The sequence below is a fragment of the Podarcis liolepis genome (assembly GCF_965112155.1).
Source record: "Podarcis liolepis genome assembly, chromosome: 8".
In the NCBI taxonomy this organism is placed as follows: Eukaryota; Metazoa; Chordata; class Lepidosauria; order Squamata; family Lacertidae; genus Podarcis; species Podarcis liolepis.
Genome location: NC_139560.1, coordinates 27,962,962 through 27,987,603, shown reverse-complemented (window position 1 = coordinate 27,987,603; position 24,642 = coordinate 27,962,962). Strand labels below are relative to the sequence as shown.

Sequence of the window (24,642 nt, the reverse complement as noted above, 5' to 3'; positions counted from 1 at the left end):
CACGGATGGTCCAGGAATCAGCCTGTTTTTACATGAGTAGAATGTGTCCTTTTATTTAAAATGCATCTCTGGGTTATTTGTGGAGCCTGCCTCGTGTTTTTACATGAGTAGAATGGGTGTTTTTATTTAAAATGCATCTCTGGGTTATTTGTGGGGCATAGGAATTCGTTCATTTTTATTTTTATTTCAAAATATAGTCCGCCCCCCCACAAGGTCTGAGGGACAGTGGACCTGCTGAAAAAGTTTGCTGACTCCTGCTCTAAGTTCTGTGCAAGCACTTTCCCATTTTTTTCCAGTATTGGGGAACGATCCAGACATTTTGCCCATGAAGCATTTTCTGACACTGAAGAGCAGTACTCACACAGCTGCACTGGAGCCCTGTTTGACTTTGGATCACAGCCATACCACACAAAAACAATACACTGTAGCTGCATAAGCAGACGGTTGTAAACAATAATGAGATTCACATAATCATTTATTTATTTATTTAGCGAAAACTTTCTCAGTCTGAAAATGTGAGCCATGGCTTATGCCCTACCACATAAGTAAAGAGAGAAGGGAATGATTATTTTCTTACTATAACCACACCATAAAACTTTTGGTTTTCCTCTTGTAGAAAATTGTATCGCCCTATTTTCTTGTGTTTGAGCCACTATTTGCAATATCTGTATACTAATCTTCCGTCATAACATTCCTAACCAAAAAGAAACTGAAAATAATATCAGTAAAAACAACAATTTAAACCACAAATCAACCATTTAAAAACAAAACAAAATCCCTGCTGGTTAAACAAGGGCATACCATTAAATTTTCAAAATTGCCAGGTAAAAAAGGCGTAACAAAATAAGGGTGCATTTACTCTCCTCCAAATGGGAAGAACTATGCCAACCTGACCTCAAGAGGGAAGGAATTGCCCAGCATAGAAGCCACTGCAGACAAGACCCTGTTCCTCATTTAAAACAGTATAATGATCTATAGCACTACCAGAACACAGAACAACAAAAAACAGACAAGATGAATCCAAATCTAAATTGGATCATAACTTTGGTTGGCCAGGTCAATTATCCTTAACCAACTGTTCATCAGCTGTTTCAGTCTCCCGTTATTAACTCAACCTGCTAATTTCAGGAAAAGATCGTCCTTCATTCTGTCTTGCCCTAGGGAGGGACTTGTACTTCTGGTCCATGCCAATTTTACACATTTCCATCCACAAATCCATTCCATCCCATTTTCACATTAACTAATGTCCTAAGAGGGTGGGATCTCAACAAACAGCTAGAATAAGAATCAGATAGGCTATTCCTACCTGGAGGAAAGAGGGGGAGAGCCCTGAATAGCACTCTATTCTTAAGAATAAACATGAAATGTTAATTCCTGGAGCTGTGTGTGTGTAAACCAGGAAGGCATAATGAGACTCTCCAGCCCTTTATTATCACAGTATTTTTGAGAACCCAGATACAGAAAACAAAATGTACTGTGACACTCTGAACATATGCAGTTGACACTTGCATTTTAATGAGCAGATACCATTTAGCCACAGACAATGGTCTTTCCTATCACTAATACATATGCTTTAGTTTTTTATTGCTGCATAAAAATGCAATTATAGAACAGCTACGGGGGGGGGGTCACCCAAATCAATAACTGAGATAGGCATCTCTGGGCAATAAATTGTAAATCTGCAATAAATGATTAATTAGGCCTTACTATCCCACAGCTGCATTCCCAGTTTGGGAAAATGGAAAATATATTGCACATAAGCAGCATCCACCAAGGGTTTATCTTGCCGCAAGACCATATGGAAGACCGTCCCCATAGATTCTGTATCCTGTAGTGGCATAACATCTGCTGTACATAGCAACACTTATCTGATGTAATAGGGCCTTCTGTTCTCTGGCATTCTGAGTCATAAAACATTCATTTTTTACCAGCCATAGGTTCATCTCACAGTCCATCCAAGGTGGGTTGAACACAATTAGAGCTTCAACACATATAATCATAATGAACACACATTTGGCAGTTTTATGATTTCAGGGTGGCCTTTGAACTTCAAGGTGTCTGGAGAGGAGGGAGAATTGCTGCAGAAAAACAGAGGTCTTGCGTCCCAGTGGCTGCTTAGCTCCAAAGAACCTTTTTTTCTAACAAAAGTGGCTGTCAGAATTTTATGACACATATTTGCAAGAACATGGGTGACACATATTTGCAAGGGACGTGGGTGGCGCTGTGGGTTAAACCACAGAGCCTAGGACTTGCTGATCAGAAGGTCGGCGGTTCATCTCCCCACAACGGGGTGAGCTCCTGTTGCTCAGTCCCAGCTCCTGCCAACCTAGCAGTTCGAAAGCACATCAAAGTGCAAGTAGATAAATAGGTACCGCTCCGGTGGGAAGGTACACGGCGTTTCCGTGTGCTGCTCTAGTTCGCCAGAAGCGGCTTAGACCTGCTGGCCACATGACCCGGAAGCTGTACGCTGGCTCCCTCGACCAGTAAAGCGAGATGAGCGCCGCAACCCCAGAGTTGGCCATGACTGGACCTAATGGTCAGGGGTCCCTTTACCTTTACCTATTTGCAAGAAGTGTTCAGTTCAACTTGAGGGATGCAGTGTCTCAAGAAGTTCACACTATTAAAAAACTTTTGGCCATGTTTGTAAGGCAAGCCAGCCAAAATATTCATTATATAATCATTGAATTGTAGAGTTGGATGGAATCATACAGGTATTCTGGTCCAACCTCCTGCAACGCAGGAATCTTTTTGCCCAACATGGGGCTCAAACCCACAACCCTGAGATTCAGTGTCTCAAGCTCTACCAACTGAGCTATCCCACATAGTTCATATGCTTCATGATGCCTTGACTACGCTTGCTCTGGGGCCTAATGGATACACCACCAGGAGCCTTCCGCGAACGTAGTGCCACAAAGTACATTTGGATGCAAGGACAGTGAAACAGGTAGTGATGGAAATCATTAACTGGAGCAGTATGACACTGAGAGTCATTGAAAATTGGGATGAGGACTCCAAAGGTGTTTGAACCCAAGTTGTAAAGAGCTTGGGAGTTGGAATTTCTGCAAAAGTAGAAGTGAAATGACAAGCTGTGCACAGACTCCAATGTCTGCACTGGAGTAGGTTAGAATCAGGGCAATTGACTGTCTATGACTTGACTGCTATTTAATTTTCTATGAAACAACAAAAAAGCCCTTTTGACTGTAGCAGTAGGACATTTAGTTACAGAGAGAAAGGGAGAGTTCATTTCAGAAAGTCATGTACTGCCATATATATATATATATATATATATATATATATATATATATGGTATTTTATATTTCCTTAGTCTGTTTGGTTTTTTGTTTTAAAGAAAAATCGTAAAATTCAAGCGCTGGCCCCAGTTTCAGGATAAATGCCAAGGAGAACTGTTCAGTCTGGTGAAAAGTATTCACACATACTCATATTAACATTGCATGGTGAGCCAGAAATAAAGGATTACAACGGTTTAGAATTTGATGCCGCTGTTGTGAAATAGTGATGAACTAACTTAATGGTGGCGATTTCATTGTAAATTAGCCCAAGTCTTTATCTTCATTTCCATTGTTCTAAATTGGTGCTTTAAATACTTGACCATTATTTCAAAATATTGGATGGGTCCACTGATAATCATAGGGGAGGATGTGTGAGGAGAGAGCACATGGCCCTTATTGTCACATTCATACACTTTTTCTGAAGATAATCAATGGGATCAATTAACGGACTGGGGCACTCTGCTGGGAGAACTAGTAGGGCATAGGGACCTATAGCTCTATAGTCCAAGACAGGCAAACACAGGGGTAAGAAAGGCAGGTTTATTCAGGAAAGGAGGCATACACTCAATTCTCTGACTTTGGACTATCGGTCTTCACCCATTTCCTTGAAAGCTACAGAACCTATTCCAGAAATTTTCAGTGTTTTTCGAAAGGCTACTGCAAGGCCTAATGAAACTGTAGCAATAGCCATTTTCATTGACACTAGGTACTGTATTTTTCACTCTATAGGACGCACTTTTGCCCCTCCAAAAATGAAGGGGAAATGTGTGTGCATCCTATGGAGCGAATGCAGGCGCCAACTCCCACTGCGCTCCCCAGGCTTCAGGCTGCTATCCACAAGCCTTCGGAGCACAGGGGGAACTCCCGCCACGCTCCGAAGCCTAGCAGATAGCTGCCTGAAGCCCAGGGACCGCAGCGGGAGTTGGCGCTGCACTCCCTGGGCTTCAGACTTCAGGCTGCTATTCACAAGCCTTCGGAGTTTTCAATTTTCAATGACTCACAGTGTCATACAGCTATCCGCAGGCCTTCAGAGCGCGCCCCCAGCCCTGCAAGCTCCAGGAGCGACGGCAAGGCTGCGCACAACCTTGCCGCCGCTCCCGGACCTGCTCTGGGGGCTGGAGTCGGGGAAAGCTCGGGCTTCCCCCGCCCCAGCCCCACGGCTAAAAACAAAGCCAAGACAGCAAGCAGGATCCATCCCGCTCGCTGTCTTGGCTTCTGCCAAAGCCGCACGCAGCCTCTCCCGGCTGGAGAGGTTGCGCGTGGCTAAAGAGGAAGCCAAGACAACCAACGGGATGGATTCTGCTAGCTGTCTTGGCTTCTTCGCACTTTGGGGCTGGGGGGTATTTTTTTTTCTTTATTTCCCCCCCTAAAAACTAGGTGCGCCCTATAGTCCGGTGCGCCCTATGGTGCGAAAAATATGGTATTTTTTTCACCAGGACTAGAGAAGAGGGCAGCTATGGTGGCTGGGAGAACTAGTGTAGGACCCGTGCCAAACTAGTTATGAACTGAGTTTGAATGTTACTTGTAATTATACTGTATTCCAAACCCTCCAATTCTACTACTTTGCAAATCTCAGAGAGCTGCTTCCCTTGCCTTGCCTAGAATCATAGAACTGTAGAGTTGGAAGAGACCACAAGGATCATGTAGTCCAACCCCCTGCAATGCAATAATATTTTACCCAATGTGGGTCTTGAACCCACAAACCAAAGACTGAGAGTCTAATGCTCTACCAACTGAGCTGTCCTAATGCTAGCATGTCAGCCGAGAGGTGCACCTCATAGGTTGCCTGCCTAACATTTGTAGAAATGAGTTTAGGAATTACAGTCCAAAAGGAAGCTTTAAAAAGATTATATAACATAGGGACAAAGTTTCAAGGGGGATATATAATGTATTGTATATGAGCAACAGTATGTGGTCACATAATTAAAGACAAAGTGAATATGTGAAAGAGGTTGATATTAATTGAAGTCAAGCCTGACTTTGTAAGCTTAGCTGTGGACCATGTAGTATAATTTACAGGAAAAAATAACTCCTGCAGTGGAAAAATATATATTACACAGTTCTCGCAGTTACCAGAATGTCTGGTCACTTACCAGACAAAAAGAAAGCACCACATTCACTACTGGAATTACAGAAGTGAATATACACTGGTGCCTTGCAAGACAAAAAGAATCCATTCTGTGATTCTCTTCGTCTAGCGGTTTTTTCGTCTTGCGAAGCAAGCCCATTGACGGATTAGCGGATAAGCGCTATTAGTGCTATTAGCGGCTTAGCGGCTTATCGGCTTATCGGATCAGCTGATAAGCGGCTTAGTGGCTTAGAAAAAGGGGGGAGGGGAAAAAACCCACAGGAACTCACAAGACATTTTCGTCTTGCGAAGCAAGCCCATAGGAAATTCGTTTTGCGAAGCACCTCCAAAACAGAAAACTCTTTCGTCTAGCGAGTTTTCCGTCTTGCGAGGCATTCGTCTTGCGGGGCACCACTGTAGTTTTAAAGAGGTGTGGAGTACTAAATACCTTACTGCAGCCATACTACTTACTGCAGTCCACTCATCTGTCATGTTCAAATAATAGGGCTGGCCTACCTTACAGGGTTATGGTAAGAGTTGCTGAAAGAATGACTATAAAGCTTTTCAAACACTCAAATGAAGTTCCATGTTTAATTATTTTAAAAACAAACTAAAACACATCTACCCTCAAAGGTCTTGGAGGGAGTGGGCAATTCTGTTAGTCTAGACTGGCCACAACCTTCAGAAGCAACTCAACTTCATTTAAATAAACATTCACATCTTTCTTGATTAAAGAACAATTAATGTGATGAAGGAATGATATAATGGATTGTCTAAAATAGCAGTATATAATAAGGAGGGAACCAATCAGAAATGGAAGCTGAGGGAAGTCCAGGAGGGAGGAGGTGATGATGTGTAATATGTATGTTATTGATATGAGATGTTTGTAATGATAGAAAAGAAAATCAATTAAAAGAAGAAGAAGAAGAAACTCATCTTCCTCGTGCTATCACATTGTGAATTGTCAGCTAAACCATCATTTTGCTCCAGATACAACATTGTCACAATATTCAAGGCTCCGTCCTCATTAGCTACAGCAGAAATCCAGCCGTTATAGAGTAAGCAAAGCAAATTATAAACATACCATAAAATATTTTATTCTGGTTCTTCTGAACAGGGACAATATATACACTCACTGTATGTAAAACATGCTAGAAGAAATCAATGAACTCAAACCACATTTTTACAATTTCTACCCCCTCTCCTTTCCCCCCCTTTTTAACAGAAGTACAGTAGGATAATAGGCCATTAGGCCAAACCACCTAGAGAGTTTACAGAATACGCTTGAAGATTTTCAAAGAGGATATCCTCTTCAGGGTGGAGCAGGGACTGGATATCCCACACTGGATCTCTTCCAATTTCATGACTGTATAATAACTCTCAGCTTGCAAGGATTGGCAATTTACAGCCTGCAAGATTTCTTGTGATCAGAGGTCTGAGAAGGACACACAGAATGCAAGAGACACACGTTTAGTGCATGAGAACAGATGCAAACACTGAGCACAGGCTTTTCATGGCTTTCTGTACTATCTCAGCTATTTGGATGGGGAAAGTTACTTGTCCGAAAGTCTTTTCCAAGTCAAGTGTCCTTACGTAAATTTCATTTTTCCAGCCCATTCATTTGAATGCAAAACAAACACAAGGCAAATGGGGGGAAATAATCAATTATGTATCATTTGCAAACTGAAAGCAACAGCAACAGTGAATACCAATTATCTTCACTAGATTTATTTCCATTCTGGACCTTGATGAATAAGCAAAAGTTGGCAATTCCCATTTCCATTGGAATTCTCTGATATCTCTAGTATGAAGTCAGGCACTTACACAGAGATATGGGTTATTTTAACTAGCAAGCTACCTGCTGAGTCAAATTCAGATAAAATTTCTTCCCTAGTTAACATATTTGACAGTTGGATGACTTTCAAAGTCCATTTACTATTCGTCAAGGAACATTTCATACAACTGAAGCCCCTTTTTAGAAGCAAACCATTCTGCTGGTAACGGGGGGGGGGGGATGGAAGGTTCTGGAGGAGTGCAAAATTGGTCCATCTCTGAGACAAGCATCAATTTGGGCAGTGACCTCCATTGCATGATACCGTAGTGCTGAAAAGGAGAGAACCAATGCTGAAGACATTTTCAAAATGTGGTGGGCCACTGAATCTTCTTCTGTACCCTTGAGACTTTTGTCTCTCCTTTCACAAAGATATCAAAGATGCTATGAGTTCATTGTTTTAAATGAGCCAGGATGATATGGAACTGGCAGAATAATTTACAGGTTTGCTAGGCCAGCCCACAACTTCCCACCTTCAAAAAGCTTCTATTCAGAACCTTCTTCATATACAGCAATCAACTGAGTGATGAGAACCCACCATTACATTTGCCTTTGAATACAGCAGTTACATTTAAAGGGGTATTTCAAATTGTGCAATCACTACTCATAGCAAGGAGATACATTGTGCACTATAGCACAAGCAACAAAATGTTTTTGAGAATGAAAAACTTGGTTTGAAATAGACACATGGGTTATTGGGGTTCAAATATCTAAAGGGCTGTCACATGAAAGATGGAGAAAGCTGGTTTTCTCCTGCTATGGAGGGTAGGACTCGAATCAATGGCTTCAAGTTATAATATTCCAAACTTTCTGACTGTAAGAGTAGAAGAGTCCCTTGGCAAGTTGTGGACTCCCCTTCATTGATTTTTAAGCAAAGATCGCCATGAATGCTTTAATTGAGATTCCTGCATTGCAAGGGTTTGGACTAGGTGACCCTTGGAGTCCATTTCAGTTCTACAACTCTCTGATTCTACGGCTCTAAATCAAAAACTTCCTGCCAAAAACACACTCAAAGGGCTTTTGTGCACTGAGTAGGATTGTGTATTCCTTTCCTTTATACAGGAAATATAATCAGTATTTTTGAAGCTGAAAAGTGTTTACTTAATCTACAGCTAACACAAAATATGTCTGCTGTGGTAAAAGAAAAGAGTGTTGTGCGCCTTAACAGAAACAGCTCATTCAACTTTAATTGAAAACTAAAGATATATAAACCTTACAAATTCTATTTCATTACTTCTTTCTGTTCCTGGTCCAAACCATTTGGGTTATGAACATCAGCCGAACAATGGGCAGAGAAAATGCGGCAACTTAGTGGTATCAGCCTTCCTTACTATAGTACAGTGGTACCTCAGGTTACATACACTTCAGGTTACAGACGCTTCAGGTTAAAGACTCCGCTAAGCCAGAAATAGTACCTCGGGTTAAGAACCTTGCTTCAGGATGAGAACAGAAATTGTGCTCCGGTGATGTGGCGGCCCCATTAGCTAAAGTGGTGCTTCAGGTTAAGAACAGTTTCAGCTTAAGAACAGACCTCCAGAATGAATTAAGTATTTAACCCAAGGCACCACTGTATTTGTATTTTAAAGGTGTTCAATGGGCGTTTTAAAATCACTCATCTTATTTTCTGCACATTTAGTCCTGACTACTCATTTCCACTCCAGCAAGATAAGTGTCCTGTATCTTATTATTATCCATCTTTTAGGCTTTAAAATTTAGAGCGCTCGCTACATTAAGTAGTTCTACTAGCTTCAAGTAGGATGTGTCCCAAAAACAGATAGACACTGTTTTTTCCAGACTTTGAAATGGAAAGAAGTCAAAATTCCCAGAAGCTGGTCAACTGAGGTTCTAAAAATATGACAGCTCCTTTAAAACAGGCAAGTAGCATTGGGTAGTAAAATCAAATCAGAACCAGTGAAGGCGGTGAAGGTCCTGTGTGAGTGCCTGGAGGCGGTTGGAGGATGGATGGCGGCTAATGGATTGAAGTTGAATCCTGACAAGACAGAAGTACTGTTTTTGGGGGACAGGGGGCGGGCTGGTGTGGAGGACTCCCTGGTCCTGAATGGGGTAACTGTGCCCCTGAAGGACCAGGTGCGTAGCCTGGGAGTCATTTTGGACTCACAGCTGTCCATGGAGGCACAGGTCAATTCTGTATCCAGGGCAGCTGTCTACCAACTCCACCTGGTACGCAGGCTGAGACCCTACCTGCCCGCTGACTGTCTGGCCAGAGTGGTGCATGCTCTAGTTATCTCCCGCTTGGACTACTGCAATGCGCTCTACGTGGGGCTACCTTTGAAGGTGACTCGGAAACTACAACTAATCCAGAATGCGGCAGCTAGACTGGTGACTGGGGGCGGCCGCCGAGACCACATAACACCGGTCTTGAAAGACCTACATTGGCTCCCAGTACGTTTCCGAGCACAATTCAAAGTGTTGGTGTTGACCTTTAAAGCCCTAAACGGCTTCGGCCCAGTATACCTGAAGGAGCGTCTCCACCCCCATCGTTCTGCCCGGACACTGAGGTCCAGCGCCGAGGGCCTTCTGGCGGTTCCCTCATTGCGAGAAGTGAAGCTACAGGGAACCAGGCAGAGGGCCTTTTCGGTGGTGGCGCCCGCCCTGTGGAATGCCCTCCCATCGGATGTCAAGGTGATGGACAACTACCTGACATTCAGAAAACATCTTAAGGCGGCCCTATTCAGGGAAGCTTTTAATGTATGATATTTTAGTGTTTTTTGGTTTCTGTGGAAGCCGCCCAGAGTGGCTGGGGAAACCCAGCCAGATGGGCGGGGTACAAATAATAAATTATTATTATTATTATTATTATTATTATTATTATTATTATTATTATTATTATTATTATTATTATTATTATAGTAGTATCGCAGTAAGTAGCATTGTTGCAGGGCTGGCAGCTAAATATTGCATATTTGTCTCCTACCCCCTCAAAAAATGGAATAAGCATGTAGGGCCCCTTTAAGAGGAAGGGAAGGATATAAGAAATAAAACACAAATGTGAAATATATTCCAGCTCGGCCCACTGTTGCTGCAGGCAGCGACCTGTGCATCATTTGGGATCTGGAGTAGTCTGCCTGGAGGAAGGCCAACCCAGCTCAGCTGGGAGACAACCTGATATATTTGGAATGCTGCCATTATTGCAACATATACAATATAAGGAAAGGTTTATTAATATTTTGGTAGGTTTTCAAGCAAAAGTATTGAAATTATTATTAATTCCACAATGAAAACTCAGGCACAAAGCCACACAAAACGCAAGTGTAGATTTCACGGTGAATTTTTCAGCTGCTGTGCGAGCCTGATTCTGCAGCTGAAAACTGAACAACAGTTCAGTCTTGCCCTCCCCTATGCTTCAGGGGAGTTGGCCATCTTTTACAAAAAAAAAAAATGCTCTGCAAACATTTGTGTATTTATTCACAAAGCAAAACCTAGCAAAAATGCAAAACTGTTCTGGTAATTGAGGGCAGGCATCTTGGCACCATCATGGGGGCATTCAATCAGTACCATGTGTGTTCTTAGACGTGGGAATCACCAATCCACTGTGCCTTTGTCTTCCCCAGGTTCAAGGTCAGCACAAGCTTTTGTGGACTCAAGCCAGACGCAAGGATGGCAGATGCTCAAAGCAGAAACATGTGGGTGTCATTCCACATGGGAGGCTGTTTCTGTGAGATGGTCTCCAACTCATCTCACATGCAGACACAGCCCCCGTCCACACACCTTTTTCCCCCCTGGAACATGAGAGTCTTATGCTGGTGCAGTTCATTCAGACCAAACCATTTATTTATTTGTACATTTACAGAAATTGCATCCTGACCTTATGAGCTGCGGTAAGAGCTGTTCAACAATAAAATGGACTAAAGTGGTACCTCTGGTTACGTACGCTTCAGGTTACAGACTCCACTAACCCAGAAATAGTGCTTTAGGTTAAGAACTTTGCTTCAGGATGAGAACAGAAATCGTGCTCCGGTGGAGCGGCGGCACCAGGAGGCCCCATTAGCTAAAGTGGTGCTTCAGGTTAAGAACAGCTTCGGGTTAAGAACAGACCTCCGGGACGAATTAAGTACTTAACCCGAAGTACCACTATACCTCATAAAGTGGTGGGCTCTCCTTCATTGAAGGTTTTTAAAGAGAGCTTTGGTGGCCATCTGTCAGGAATTATCTGGTATAGCTCAGGTGGTAGAGCATGAGACTCTTAATCCCAAGAATCATGAGTTTGAGCTCCATGTTGGGCAAAAGATTCCTGCAATGCTGCAAGGGATTGGACTTGATGACTCTCGTCCCTTCCAACTATGATCATAGAATCATAGAATAGAATCATAGAATCATAGAGTTGGAAGAGACCACAAGGGCCATCGAGTCCAACCCCCTGCCAAGCAGGAAACACCATCAGAGCACTCCTGACATACGGTTGTCAAGCCTCTGCTTAAAGACCTCCAAAGTAGGAGACTCCACCACACTCCTTGGCAGCAAATTCCACTGTCAAACAGCTCTTACTGTCACGAAGTTCTTCCTAATGTTTAGGTGGAATCTTCTTTCTTGTAGTTTGGATCCATTGCTCCGTGTCCGCTTCTCTGGAGCAGCAGAAAACAACCTTTCTCCCTCCTCTATGTGACATCCTTTTATATATTTGAACATGGCTATCATATCACCCCTTAACCTCCTCTTCTCCAGGCTAAACATGCCCAGCTCCCTTAACCGTTCCTCATAAGGCATCGTTTCCAGGCTTTTGACCATTTTGGTTGCCCTCCTCTGGACACGTTCCAGTTTGTCAGTGTCCTTCTTGAATTGTGGTGCCCAGAACTGGACACAGTACTCCAGGTGAGGTCTGACCAGAGCAGAATACAGTGGCACTATTACTTCCCTTGATCTAGATGCTATACTCCTATTGATGAGGCCCAGAATTGCATTGGCTTTTTTAGCTGCCGCGTCACACTGTTGGCTCATGTCAAGTTTGTGGTCAACCAAGACTCCTAGATTCTATGATTCTATGAACATTTCTGCATTGCAGGGGGTTGGACTGGATGGCCCTCGTGGTCCCTTCCAACCCTAAGTATTTTTATGATTCTAAGTATTTCTACTCCTGCAGTAAACTACAGTTTGTCACATGGAATGACAAACCGCTTTGTTTGTGTGCTCTCCCCGCAAGCAGCTAGCCCACCACTGACATAACACACAAATCAGCCTTCATCACCCAACAATCTTTCTAGCAAAATCCCTCTTTGCTTCATAACAATAAAGTATCCAATGCAGCCAGAAAAGAGTGAGGACAGTCTGCCACCGGTCCAGCCTCCATTTCTACAATGCACAGAATTCTTCCCATCTTCACTTAGTATAATTGCTAACTATGGAAACATATAAAATGATAAAACAGAACAAAACAAAACAAAAACACTGAAATTGTTGCAGGGTAATTGTAGGGCTCCAAACTGACTGGCAAGTCATTGAAGGAACAAAATGTTTCCTTCTGCCTGCCCTCATGGGCAAAATAAGAAGATCCTAGGCCAAAGTGAAAAAGAAAATGCAAAGCCTTCATAAAAGCAAACTGATCCTGCTGGCTAGCTGTTGCGAACCCCTGGGCTCATCAGCCTAAGCTACTGATGTCACCTTACCGCTCTCCTCAGCCACTCAGCGGGAGCCTGTTGCTATATTTTTCTCCAGCGCAGCTAAATAATTCATCAGGGCATGGTGCTTTGTGAACAGGCCAGATTGCAGGCATCAGGCCAACACCAAGGTCGCCATGGAGACATGCAAGCACCAGCCTCCTCCTATCCTGCCCTGACAACGTGAGGCATGCAGACTATAATAGCACAGCCGTATATACAGGTTACCAAGATGAATGGATCTTCTTCTTTCAATCTAAATGAGATGTGCAATACGCAACAGGGTCTCCACTGCTTCCTTCCCAAGGACTTTGCACCCAGGCCAAACAATTTGTGAAGCACTGTTTGTATCCACACTGGAACTGTTTCGTGGAAGACTTAGGCAGCCATCCTGACTTACAGTGGTACCTGGGGTTAAGAGCTTAATTTGTTCCGGAGGTCTGTTCTTAACCTGAAACTGTTCTTAACCTGAAGCACCACTTTAGCTAATGGGGCCTCCTGCTGCTGCCACACCGCCAGAGCACAATTTCTGTTCTCATCCTGAAGCAAAGTTCTTAATCCGAGGTACTATTTCTGGCTTAGCGGAGTCTGTAACCTGAAGCGTCTGTAACCTGAAGTGTATGTAACCCGAGGCACCACTGTGCTTGGGAGCAAACTTCACTGAATTCAGCAGGGCTCATTTCTGACTAGACACGTATAGGACTGTACTCCAGAACAAAATGGGTCAAACCATCATAAAGGATAGCAAAGCAGGGAAAGCATTTAAAATTCCTAAGCTACATAAATATTCCTAGTACTGATTAAATACTAGGCACAGGTTTCACTAATAAGACAACAAAAGGGAAGAAAATGTTACAGGAACTTGCATATAGATTTTCAGCTTTCCTGAGGGAAATAGCTGCATGTTTTAATCACCAATTGCCTAGCCTGGTGGCTTCTTCATTTCATTTTTTAAAAACTTGATGAGTTGGGTGGGTGGAGGGGACAGAGAAGAAAATGGGAAGTCAGCTGGTCTGCAACACAACCTATGTAGCTGTAAATAAACAAAAAGCATAAAACCACTGGGGAAGATCAATGGTGGAACACATGCTTTCCATGCCAAAAGACCTCAGATTCAATTCCTAACAAGGCTCAGAAAGATTCTTGCCTGAAATCCTGGACAGCCACTACCAATATTGAGCTAGATGGACCAATAGACGGACTCAGTATAAGGCAGCTTCCTGTAAGGTTACTAAAAGAAACGCCATGGTGCATTTGTAGAAGCACAACTGGACACTTTCATCTGCCCCAGCTGCAACAAAACAAGTCACTCTCGTATCGGTCTCTACAGCCACAGCAGACGCTGCAACTTCTAACAATTTGACTTCACTCCCAAAGGTGCACTCCTCCATTGTCTCCCGAGACAGACGGATGCCAACGACAACTGTTTTCAGTATTCCAGGTGAATGTCATCCACAGGCATTATAATGAAGCTGGATATGTTACTAAACTCAGTAAAGAATCCAGATTAAACCCAAGACTGAAAAGTGGCTGCATGACTCTACAACCTAATTCCTGCTTTAGTATTAATTATAATCTGGGTCATAAGAGATAAATTTACACTCTATTAACAGCCCAGTGGATTACCTTACAACCAAGCATATATATAACAGGATTGCAGCCTATGTGTACTACTTTTTGTATTTATTTCTATAATAATAATAATTTAATAATTTTCTAGCTTGCCTATTATTATATAATAATAATAATTTTCTAGCTTGCCTTTTCTCCTTACTGGAACTCTAGGAAGCTTATAAGATTGTACCTCACTGGACACAGCAGACTTGCATCCCAGTAAATACAGCACACCGAGCATTGAACTGCACATGAATTTTTGGTTTCATGCAAGCAAGTAATCATGGTTAAACTTCTCTCCATCAGATCTTCAATACTATGCATCCAAGAGACTTTAATAAGACTAGTATTATTGCAGGTATTTAAAATGTGGGCTTTACTTTCCAGGAGGAGAAATTATTTACAACCCTGAAAATGGAAATTGCACCAGCAAATCTTCTGAAATTTGTACATTCGCCCTTCACTTTATTCCCCCAGAGGTTAAGAATGGATAGCATATAGAAGAATGGGTTCCCCTCCCCTTCATATCTTTTTAAGCACTGCTATAAATGCCTCTTCTGAAGTAGTCATGGTTGATTAAACTACAACTTAACTTTTTACCCTACAGTCTTTCTTCCCCTCAAGCGAGATATCATTTTCTTTACATGAAATTGCTTTCCAGGCATCTCTTGACAACCTCTACCGCCCTTATAAAGAAAACATCAAGTACATAGGCAGTGGCTGTCTTTAAGAAATTAAGCCAATATTTCTGTACTTTTTCCCCGAGATGCTAATAAGTAGTTTCAATCACACTACCCTATAGCACTAGTAAGCAGATGACAGAAGCTGGGACCTTTCGTACAAATGCACTGACCGCTGCACAGAGATGGGATCTCCCTGCAGCCTTGTGCTCCACTCTCAAAGCACAAGTTCTTAATTATTTTCAGTCACTGAAAATTAGAATTGGCTCTCTGCGCTCTACTATTACATTTTGCCTATCTATGGTGCATACATAATGGCACCTGATGCCAACAGTCAATGCTGGCCAGTGGCCCTGACAAAACCCTTCTAGCTCTGCATGATAACTTCTCCTTTGGCCATATAAGAAAGGGTCCATGCGTCCCCAGATTTGGACTCCTGGGTTGGAAAGCTCTTTTGTCTAAGATAGTCCATTTCTCCTTATCCCATTGCCGCTTCTAATAAATCAATTGCTGGCATGCCCAAAAAGGCTTTAGGTAAGGCATTTAGCCTCACGTCACTCCCCATGATCAATAATAGAGATAATACACTGAATTACCTCATGGTAAGATTTACAGTGTTTTACAAAATAAAAAAAATCCTTCCAGTAGCACCTTAAAGACCAACTAAGTTAGTTCTTGGTATGAGCTTTCGTGTGCATGCACACTTCTTCAGATACACTGAAACAGAAGTTGCCAGATCCTTCTATATAGTGAGAAGGTGGGGAGGGGTATTACTCAGAAGGGTGGTGGGAATGGGAGATTGGCAGATAGCTGAGATGAGCCTGTTGACGACTCTTAACGACTGTAATAGGTCTTACAGGAAAAGGCAAGGGGTGAGAAGGTGAGAAATGGCTTAATCATGTATAACGAGATAAGAATCCAATGTCTTTGTTCAGACCAGGTCTCTCCATGGTTTTAAGTTTGGTAATGAGTTGCAATTCAGCAGCTTCTCTTTCCAGTCTATTTCTGAAATTCCTTTGTAGTAAAACAGCTACTTTGAGATCTTGTATAGAATGTCCTGGGAGATTGAAGTGTTCTCCTACTGGTTTCTCTGTTTTGTGATTCTTGATGTCAGATTTATGTCCGTTTATTCTTTGGCATAAGGTTTGGCCTGTTTGTCCAATATAGAGAGCTGAAGGACACTGTTGGCATTTGATGGCATACACAATGTTAGACGATGAGCAATTTACAAAACACTGTGAAAATAAACAAATCAGCAAGTTCTCTATAAATGCTAAGTGTTGTCATAATCATCACTGTAACACCTTCCAATCAGAAGCTTTCTCCAAATTCCTAAGCTCTTCAAAATTACCAAAGTTTAAAATCAGTTTCGAAAAATTCAGTATAAAAAAACCAGCAGTATTAATATTTACGTCTGGTTGGCTTGTCTAACCATAAGAGTTTTTAGCAGGTGTTAAAAAGGGTATATGCAATGGGGAACCCTCAATGTCCGTGGCAAAACATATATGTGTGTTTGATAATAAGAGCCTACAGGATCAGAGTCAAACAACTCCTATGAAAAAGGTATTCTCACATATAATATTTATTCTTGGGAAGCAGCGCTCAGGAGAATCTTGAAACAGGGCAACCAACTGAAGTTTTTCTCTTTACTGTTTTAGTGTCATTGACACAGAACGTTATACCTCCAGCACTAAAATTTGCCAAAACAAATGGAAGGCTCAACAAACTCAACGGATACAAAATCTGTCTAAAAAAAATTCCTTCAAAGCTGCTGTTTGCAGCTTTTGAGGGTAGATTTGAAAAAGTTAAGTAGCTGGGACAAGGCTGCTGTGCTATATTCACTTACCTAGGAGTAAGCAGCAATAAATGAAGTGGATAGCTATGCATAGAGTTGCACTGGGTAGAAATGCATAAGGTTGTGCAGAAAATGATAATTCCCCCAGCACAAAGATCCTGATCTCATATTGGGGAGGAGGGGAATAGATTATTAACTCTTTTTTAAAAAGCCCACTATGATAGTGCTCACTGATCTCCAGCATCACTTCAAGCTTGGCCCTCAATGGAGGATGTTCCAATGGCCCTATTAAGACTTTCAGTCTGAAAGCAAGATAGAAATGTAAGTAAACATAAATAAAATATAAGGCACTACACGGTTATTACTGGCAGAAGATGGTTCTGTTCAAATCATTTTTCTCTCAAGCAAAATCATGCCAGACCCTTATTTCTCGAAATGGGGAAAGACAACCTCACTTAAAACACCATTATTTCAGCAGCATGAGTTTTCATTAAACCATCCTCGTGAGTTGTAGTCAATGATAGCGCAGGAACAAAGAGCACTACCTGGTCACCTGTAGGCCAAACCTAGACTCCGAAGGGGCATTACTGACCCTTTAAGTCTGCATACTCAAAATTCTCCCTCTACTTTTCCTTTCCAGGATCAAACATTTGTGGCAGTTGGAACAGGGCCAAGAAAACAAAGGTTAAATAGAAAACCACTATAGTATCAGTGAAAGGGAACCAGGACATTGCCTCTTTGAGTGGGCAGAAGTCTGAGCATTGGGATAGGAGAGGAATTTTATTCAGTTTGGATGTCAAGACGAACCAACCTAATTGTCACTTTCCAAAACAGTGCAAGAACTGAAACACAGCCATCCTTAGAAATTCACATTTCTCCAAATTTAGCAATGCAGTTTTCCAGCCTTTACTGGAGTAGAGGGTTCACAAACATGCTATAACAACATTTAAAAGTTGCATTATTTTGAGAAGAAACTGTTTTGCAAAAATGTGTTATTAGGCAAAATTGTACACAAATATGTCTATTAGCAAAAATCTGGATCAAAATGCAGATCAATTTTCATGGTAAGTTGGTGTGGAAATGAGGAGAACTGAACTTAAGAATGATAGAATGAGAAACCAAAACAGAGAGATATGCTTATACCCAGCTGTGTATGCCTTGAAAATTCAGTCAAGAGTTTTTATTTGCTGGTTATTAGCACTGACACATTACACATATCTTTCAGGATTTTTAATAATGCAGTAGGAAAATAAGGATGTATAGTGAAGCATTAGCAATAAAAAGGCAATGAATGTAATTACAAATGGGAACAAAGGATGGTGCATAAAACTTTAGCCCCAACCCTTCTGTCCTCAGTATAACAAAAGAAAATCAGAAACACTTTTAAATGCCCTTGATTGCAAAGCACTTATCAAGTGCAGAAAAGACCAAGCAAGTTCATGAAGAGATTCAGACTTCAGAGGCATATTTACATTTCTTGCACATTACTGATCTAATGAACAAGAAAGAAACTGAACATTCATCTCAATTTCAAAAAGACTGTTGAATATTTTTCCACACAATGTATTCCCCTTTACAAGGTCAGACAGGATGTGTGAGACTGACAAAAATTGTTCACACAAGGTTAGAATGAAGTTTACAGGAGGAAAAGGGTTGACCAAAACAGAAAAACAGTCCTGCAAGGATAGAATAAGGCATTAATAAATGCCAAGCGACAGGCCTGACTGGGTTTTATTTCTGGGCTATTTTATTGCACCTCCCAGTTCCTGCTGGGGGTGGAAATAAACCACAATCTCTGCATTAGTATTATGCCCAAACCAGAGATCATGATTTATTTTGCTCCAATCAAGCAAGATCAGTAAACCAAGAACAAACTGTGACTACAGATCATAGCTATTCTGGAGTAAAACAAGCCATGATCCTGGTTCAGATGTAATGTTAATCCAGGGATCAGAGTTTGTTTTCCACAAGCATGAGCTGGGAAGAGTGGAATAGAGCAAAACAGGAGTAATTCAATCACGTGTGGTAAGCCATAGGTTATGACATGCAAAGGAAGTCAGCCAGAGCTCAGCTGCAATCGTTGCTACCCATAAGGATGATGTGGCAATTCCCCACACTGAGATGTTAAGGGTTGAATATGCCCCAGGTACCTAGATTTGGGGTGACCTAAATTATGGGCAAATATATAGAAATCAAAGGAGTTGTTGGTGTGCTCAATGAGAGAATAAAGCACATCATCGCTGCAGCATACACCTATTCTTGTTCCTACTAGCTGTTGAAAAGAGTGCTCTTCAGACTCAGACCTCTACTCCTCACATGGTGGTGTCAAATACTAGCATGCACCACAGGATGGTAAGCTTTGAGTTTGTTGATGCTTAGCTTTTGAATTTCCCCCCACCCCCCAGAAGTCTTGCAAATTATACCATTGTAGTCTTTAAAAGTCAGCCCTCTGAAAAACAGCATGCAACAGCACTCAAAGGAAGCCCTTTGGCCTTTCAAAGCAGCAACTTTTAATAGCAGCAGGAATAATGCACAAGGAGAACAAAGCAAAATATTTTGATGCAGACAACAGACTGGAGCAGAGATGAGGCTGTCATTGAGTGGCCAGGAATTAATAACTGTGCCTAAAAGGATCCCTTCATTTAAGCATTTATATTAGCTTTAGTAAAGAACCTTTTTGAATGCTTTAATGCTAACCATGGCTTATTGCCTCTACCCTGGTTAAATCCCAAGTGTACCTCCAAATCAGGATTTAGTGTGTTATGCTAAGTATATCAAGTACACCGCTTTTGTAGACACACCAGTGAAATCTGCTTGTCACTTTGCAATCAGAGAGCTGGAAAAACTGCCATACAGTGCAACCCTCAGCATGTTTCCTCAGAAATAAGTCCTACTGCCTTCAGTGGGACATAATTCCAGATAATTGTGATGATTATCACTCAACATCCAAAACACCAAAGTGCTGCACCAACAAGTACAAAATAACCCCTCTGCAGTGCCACAAATCCAACTCAATGGTGTAACGTTGGGAAATGTTGATCACTTCTCCTACCTAGGCAGTTATCTTTCCACAAGGGCCAACATTGATGCCGAAACCCAGCATCACCTGAGCTCTGCTAGTGCAGCTTTCTCCTGAATGAATTGCAGAGTGTTTGAGGGCTGGGACATTCTCAGGGAAACCAAAATGCTTGTTTACAAAGCTACTGTACTACCAACCTTACTATATGCTTTTGAAACATGGCCACTTATAAATGCCATCTCCAACTCCTCAAAAGATTCCATCAATGGTGTCTCCGAAAATTTTTACACATGGGAAGACAGGCTAACTAATATCAGTGTACTGGAAGAAGTGAAGATCACCACTGTTGAAGCAATGATTCTTCAACATCAACTTTGTGGGACTGGTCATGTTGTGCGGATGCCTGATGATTGTCTTCCAAAGCAACTACTCTATTCCGAACTTAAAAATGGAAAACGTACTGCTGGTGGTCAACAAAAGAGGTTTAAAGACAAATCTTTAAAAATGTAGTATAAACATGGACAACTGGGAAACACTGGCTTGCGAGCACTCCAGTTGGAGAACAGCCTTTACCAAAGGTGTCATGGACTTTGAAGACACTCGAATTCAGGATGCAAGGGAGAAACGTGCTAGGAGGAAAGCACACTTGGCAAATCAACTCCCACTCAGAAACCCATGTCCCCACTGTGGAAGGACGTGTGGATCCAGAATTGGCCTCCACAGTCACTTACGGACTTATTGTTAAAACCATGTTTATGGAAGACAATCTTACTTGGCTACGAGTGATTGCCAAAGAAGAATTCCAGATAACGGTGATGAGTATTGCAGAGAGAATCAGCATTTGTTTTTCAGGCTAATAACAAAAATTATATACTGCTGCCTCAACCAGAGTTGTTCTTCACAATCAGGGTTCTAATACCCTGGGATTCATTTCATGGTTTGTTAGCAACTTGAATGGCTTTAAGTACATAGGGCATCTTGTTTCAGTTGAAAGAAAAAAATAAAAATAATGACTGAGCCCTTATACCCTGAGGAGTGCTATTAGTCGTCCCCTGCATTACAGATGCACAATGGACCTCAGTTAGAAGCTGGGCCTTTGGTGTTCTTGGTCAGTGGAACAGGGCAAATGGGGAACTTCAGTCTGACCTCAGCCAGTTCCCATCTGCCTACCTTCTTACTTGCATCCAGTCCAGGGAGTGGCCCTGGCTGTGAGTTTCCCCTTCCTTAGTCTCAGTTTTGCCCTTGTAGAACTCAGCAGGGAGGAGGATGGGGGCAGAAGTAGAATGTGATGACTCCATCTGTCTTTGTCTCTGGCTCCATCTGCTGTTGGGTTCCATGCCTTTTGCCCCACCAGTCCCATGGGACACCAGCCATCACTGTCACCAGTCCTATACCATGGACTCTTCTAGCAGAGATTTGACAGGCATCCTCATTACTAACTTTCAGATTTGTCTTGAAGACCTTTTTATGCCAACAGGCCTAATTTTCCTGAGATGAGCCTGACATTTTTACAATTATTTTGTATTGATGTTATGGTGTTTTATGTTCAGTTATATCTGCATTCATTGCCGTACATCACTGTGATATTTTACAAGTGGGCAGTCTAGAAATATTTTAATACATGAAATAGATAAAATAAATGGGCCTCCTTCTTGACACTGATCCGAAATAATCCAAGCAAATATGCTGACAATTTATTAGAAACCAAACACTCACATAGGATACCAAACTATTCCTGATATATAGCAGAAATCCAGCTCACCAAACATAACCACACTTGGGGAAAACAATAGTTGTATAAATGTGTAACTGGATGTAGTATTGCAACCATAGTTTTTACGCAACAACAAAAACATTAGCTGCTTTGGATACAGGTAGCTAATATTAGAAATGCAGCAAATGCATGAAGTCTCTGTCTCCCATGCCATCTCTCCCTCTCCCACCAAAATAAAAGTTGGGAATACATTATAAAGGTCAACTGGAGATTGGACGCCTGAGGGAAACGGTAGGGCCTGAAGAATGGAACAGAATGTGAATGAGGGAAGGAAATTCAGTTTCTGCTTGCCACAGTCTACATCCTATTCCTGGAACAGCCTAAACAAGGGGAGTAACTCACTATGCACCCATTGAAGAATTGAGAAACCTGATGATCATCAGCTATGGTCCCAATTACCACAATCCATGTTGAGATACACCAAGGAATGGCTGTGTTCTAATGAGATGGTCAGAAAGAATCTCATGCTAAATGGGAGCCTTCAGTTCTACGTTTAAAGGTCAGTGGTGCAATCCAGTGAGAAATTCTCCTGCACAACCTCCGCTGACACGAATGGCCTTTTATTCCATGAAGGTTTGTGCCGAATGACCTCTCTGTGAATAGCCTCTCAGCTAATGACCTATGAGGACAAGAAGAATTTCCCCCAGTTAGATCAACACTGCTTTTCGACTCTGCCTTCTCCATCTTTCAACATTTCCAGCACTGCTTCTAGAACACATTCCTTATTACAGTGATGCCTATGACCCTCTACTTCATGTTTTTAGGGACTGAAAAATGTGGATATAAGAGACAGGAATCTACTAAACTGAATCTTTATGTATTAAAGTATAATAGACCTCGGATGCTCTGTCAGTTCCTCTGCTCTTCTAAAAAGAGTCTCAAATAGTCCCCAAGTGGAAAAGTTATTAGTTCTTATTATAACTGAAAAACTTATTAATTAGTCAGTAGAGAAATGTTTGTCAAAATATTCAGAAAACAGATCTACTTGATTTTATTGTGGGTGCTGCTACTTTGCTAATGAAGCTCAAAACAATTAAGACCTTATAATTGTCCCCCTTATAAGCTTCATCATAATAGCCCGAATCTCCAGTGAGTACCTTCCTTGTACTGATGGAGGACTCAAAGGAAGATCAAAGGAAATATAGAAAGTGCTTTCTGCTGCTGAATCCCCCCTCCCCTTTACCAAAAATTATTAGAAGTTGCTTCTGCATGAAGACTGGTATAAAAATACTGAAGACTTAATCCAAAGAAGCTGGATTTCCCTGGAATTCATCTAGAATCAGTGGTTTAGCATCCTTCAAAATGGTATGGAAAGAAGATGGGAAACAATCAAAGAATGAGTCAGAAACATGCAGAACAAAAGTCCCATCTTCAAGAACTCAGAGTTAGGCTCTGCTGAGACAGCACAAAAATGCTGTGCCTGCCAAATTCAGGATAGATCTATGGATTTGGTTTTACTCAGGACTGACCTGGCCAACCCATCATCTGATGTACCACTCAACTATTCCACAATCCTTTTGACATGCAGTAAGCCTGCAACTTACATGGGGGTTATGTTCCAGGAATAGCACCTAAAGCAAAAGTTACCTATAATCAAAACACATTGGTTGCAATATGTCAGGGAACTGCCATCGGAAGGACGGGAGGTGGAAGGGCTCACACAGGTTGGGAGAGACTCAGCAGCTGAAGAGGGAACCAGCAGGGGGAGAGGAGGTGATCCGAGGGAAAGTGAGCAGGAGGGATGGCTCAGAGACACTTCCAGCGAAAACAGTGGGGAGGTTTCAGGACCTCCTGTAGGGACACCCACTCCTCGCCGGAAACTGTCACGCAGAGAGTCCAGAAGACGTGTTTCCGTTAAGGAGCTTTTATGTTGGAAGAGATTCTGAAAGCAACCACTGTCGGAATCTGCCAGCGACTGACGGAGCCATGCTTAAGGGGCTCCGTTACAGACAGAGGTTTGCGGACTTGACCGAACTCTGAGGGACTTGGATTTTATGCACAAGCAGCTCATCATCCCATCACACAATAGTATGCTGGCTGTTGGCCGTATTAACAATAAACAAACAAAACAAACATTGGGTGCTATGGTGGGTAGGGTTGTGACAGTCTTTTTTTCTGGGACACCTGCTCCCTTTCCATCCCCTTTTTTATTTTTCTTCTTTCTCCTTGCCAAGTGTGTAAAACCCAACGTGTGCAAGTTAAAATGTGCATAAGTTGTGGACTTACTGTATTCTCCATACTTACTTACTTACTTACTTACTTACTTACTGTATTCTTACTGCATTACCCTCTCAGCTGCTCTTTTCAGAGCCTAGTAACCAATGAGGGGTTCTCAACTATGAAGAACACCAAACAGTTTTTCATTTTGTACCTAAAAATTAGATCTGACAAAAACTGTACAATTGAAAAGATCTTGCTCAAACAACTGAAGCGGCAATCCTATGCAGACTTTCCTGGGAGTAAGACCTACTGAGCACTTCTCAGTAAATATTCATAGCATTGGGTTGTGAGCTAGGGATGAATGAGAAAGTCACTTCAGTTTTAAAAGCAAACATTCTAATCTAAAGCAATGCACAAACCCAAACACGGCCATCTTTTGGAATTCACTTTTCTCTGAATATTGCAATACTCTTCTCCTCCTAAGTAATGTGTACAAAATGCATACACTAGGGCAAAGTGTATGATATTATAGATAATTGCTTTGCAAAAATGCAGACATTGGGCAAAATTGCATACAAAATGTGTATATTAGGACAAATTCACACAAAAATGCTGGTGAATTGTCATGACAACTTTTTTAAAAAGCAAATCCAGAAATGTGAACTGAAGGAAAATGAGAAACCAAAATTGACAGATTTTTCATTCCTACTGAGAACCTTCCCATTTGATGTAGTGTGAAATGGGTGCCCTGAAGATATGAATAATTACAGAAGGGCTTTGTTTTTTGCTGTGTGTGAAA

General features: G+C 41.9%; 1 protein-coding gene and 1 long non-coding RNA gene across 5 annotated transcripts in view; one reads left to right on the top strand and one right to left on the bottom strand.

Annotated features, from left to right (window-relative positions):
- MMP16 (matrix metallopeptidase 16) overlaps positions 1 to 24,642 on the bottom strand; it is a 180,793-nt gene that overhangs the window by 144,359 nt on the left and 11,792 nt on the right. Inside the window, exon 1 of one of the 3 annotated variants that reach the window (XM_083517305.1) lies at positions 16,942 to 17,311. The exons of the other annotated variants lie outside the window; for them this stretch is intronic. The gene's annotated coding sequence lies outside the window, so the exon portion shown is untranslated. Of the gene's footprint in view, positions 1 to 16,941; positions 17,312 to 24,642 lie in introns of those variants that run through there. 3 annotated transcript variants of the gene reach the window in all.
- Positions 6,304 to 24,642, top strand: part of LOC310713441 — a 69,095-nt gene continuing 50,756 nt past the window's right edge. Inside the window, exons 1-2 of one of the 2 annotated variants that reach the window (XR_014529248.1) lie at positions 6,304 to 6,416; positions 8,776 to 8,858. This is a non-coding gene — a long non-coding RNA (uncharacterized lncRNA). Of the gene's footprint in view, positions 6,417 to 8,775; positions 8,859 to 10,672; positions 10,834 to 24,642 lie in introns of those variants that run through there. The other variant, XR_014529249.1, reaches the window with a different exon arrangement.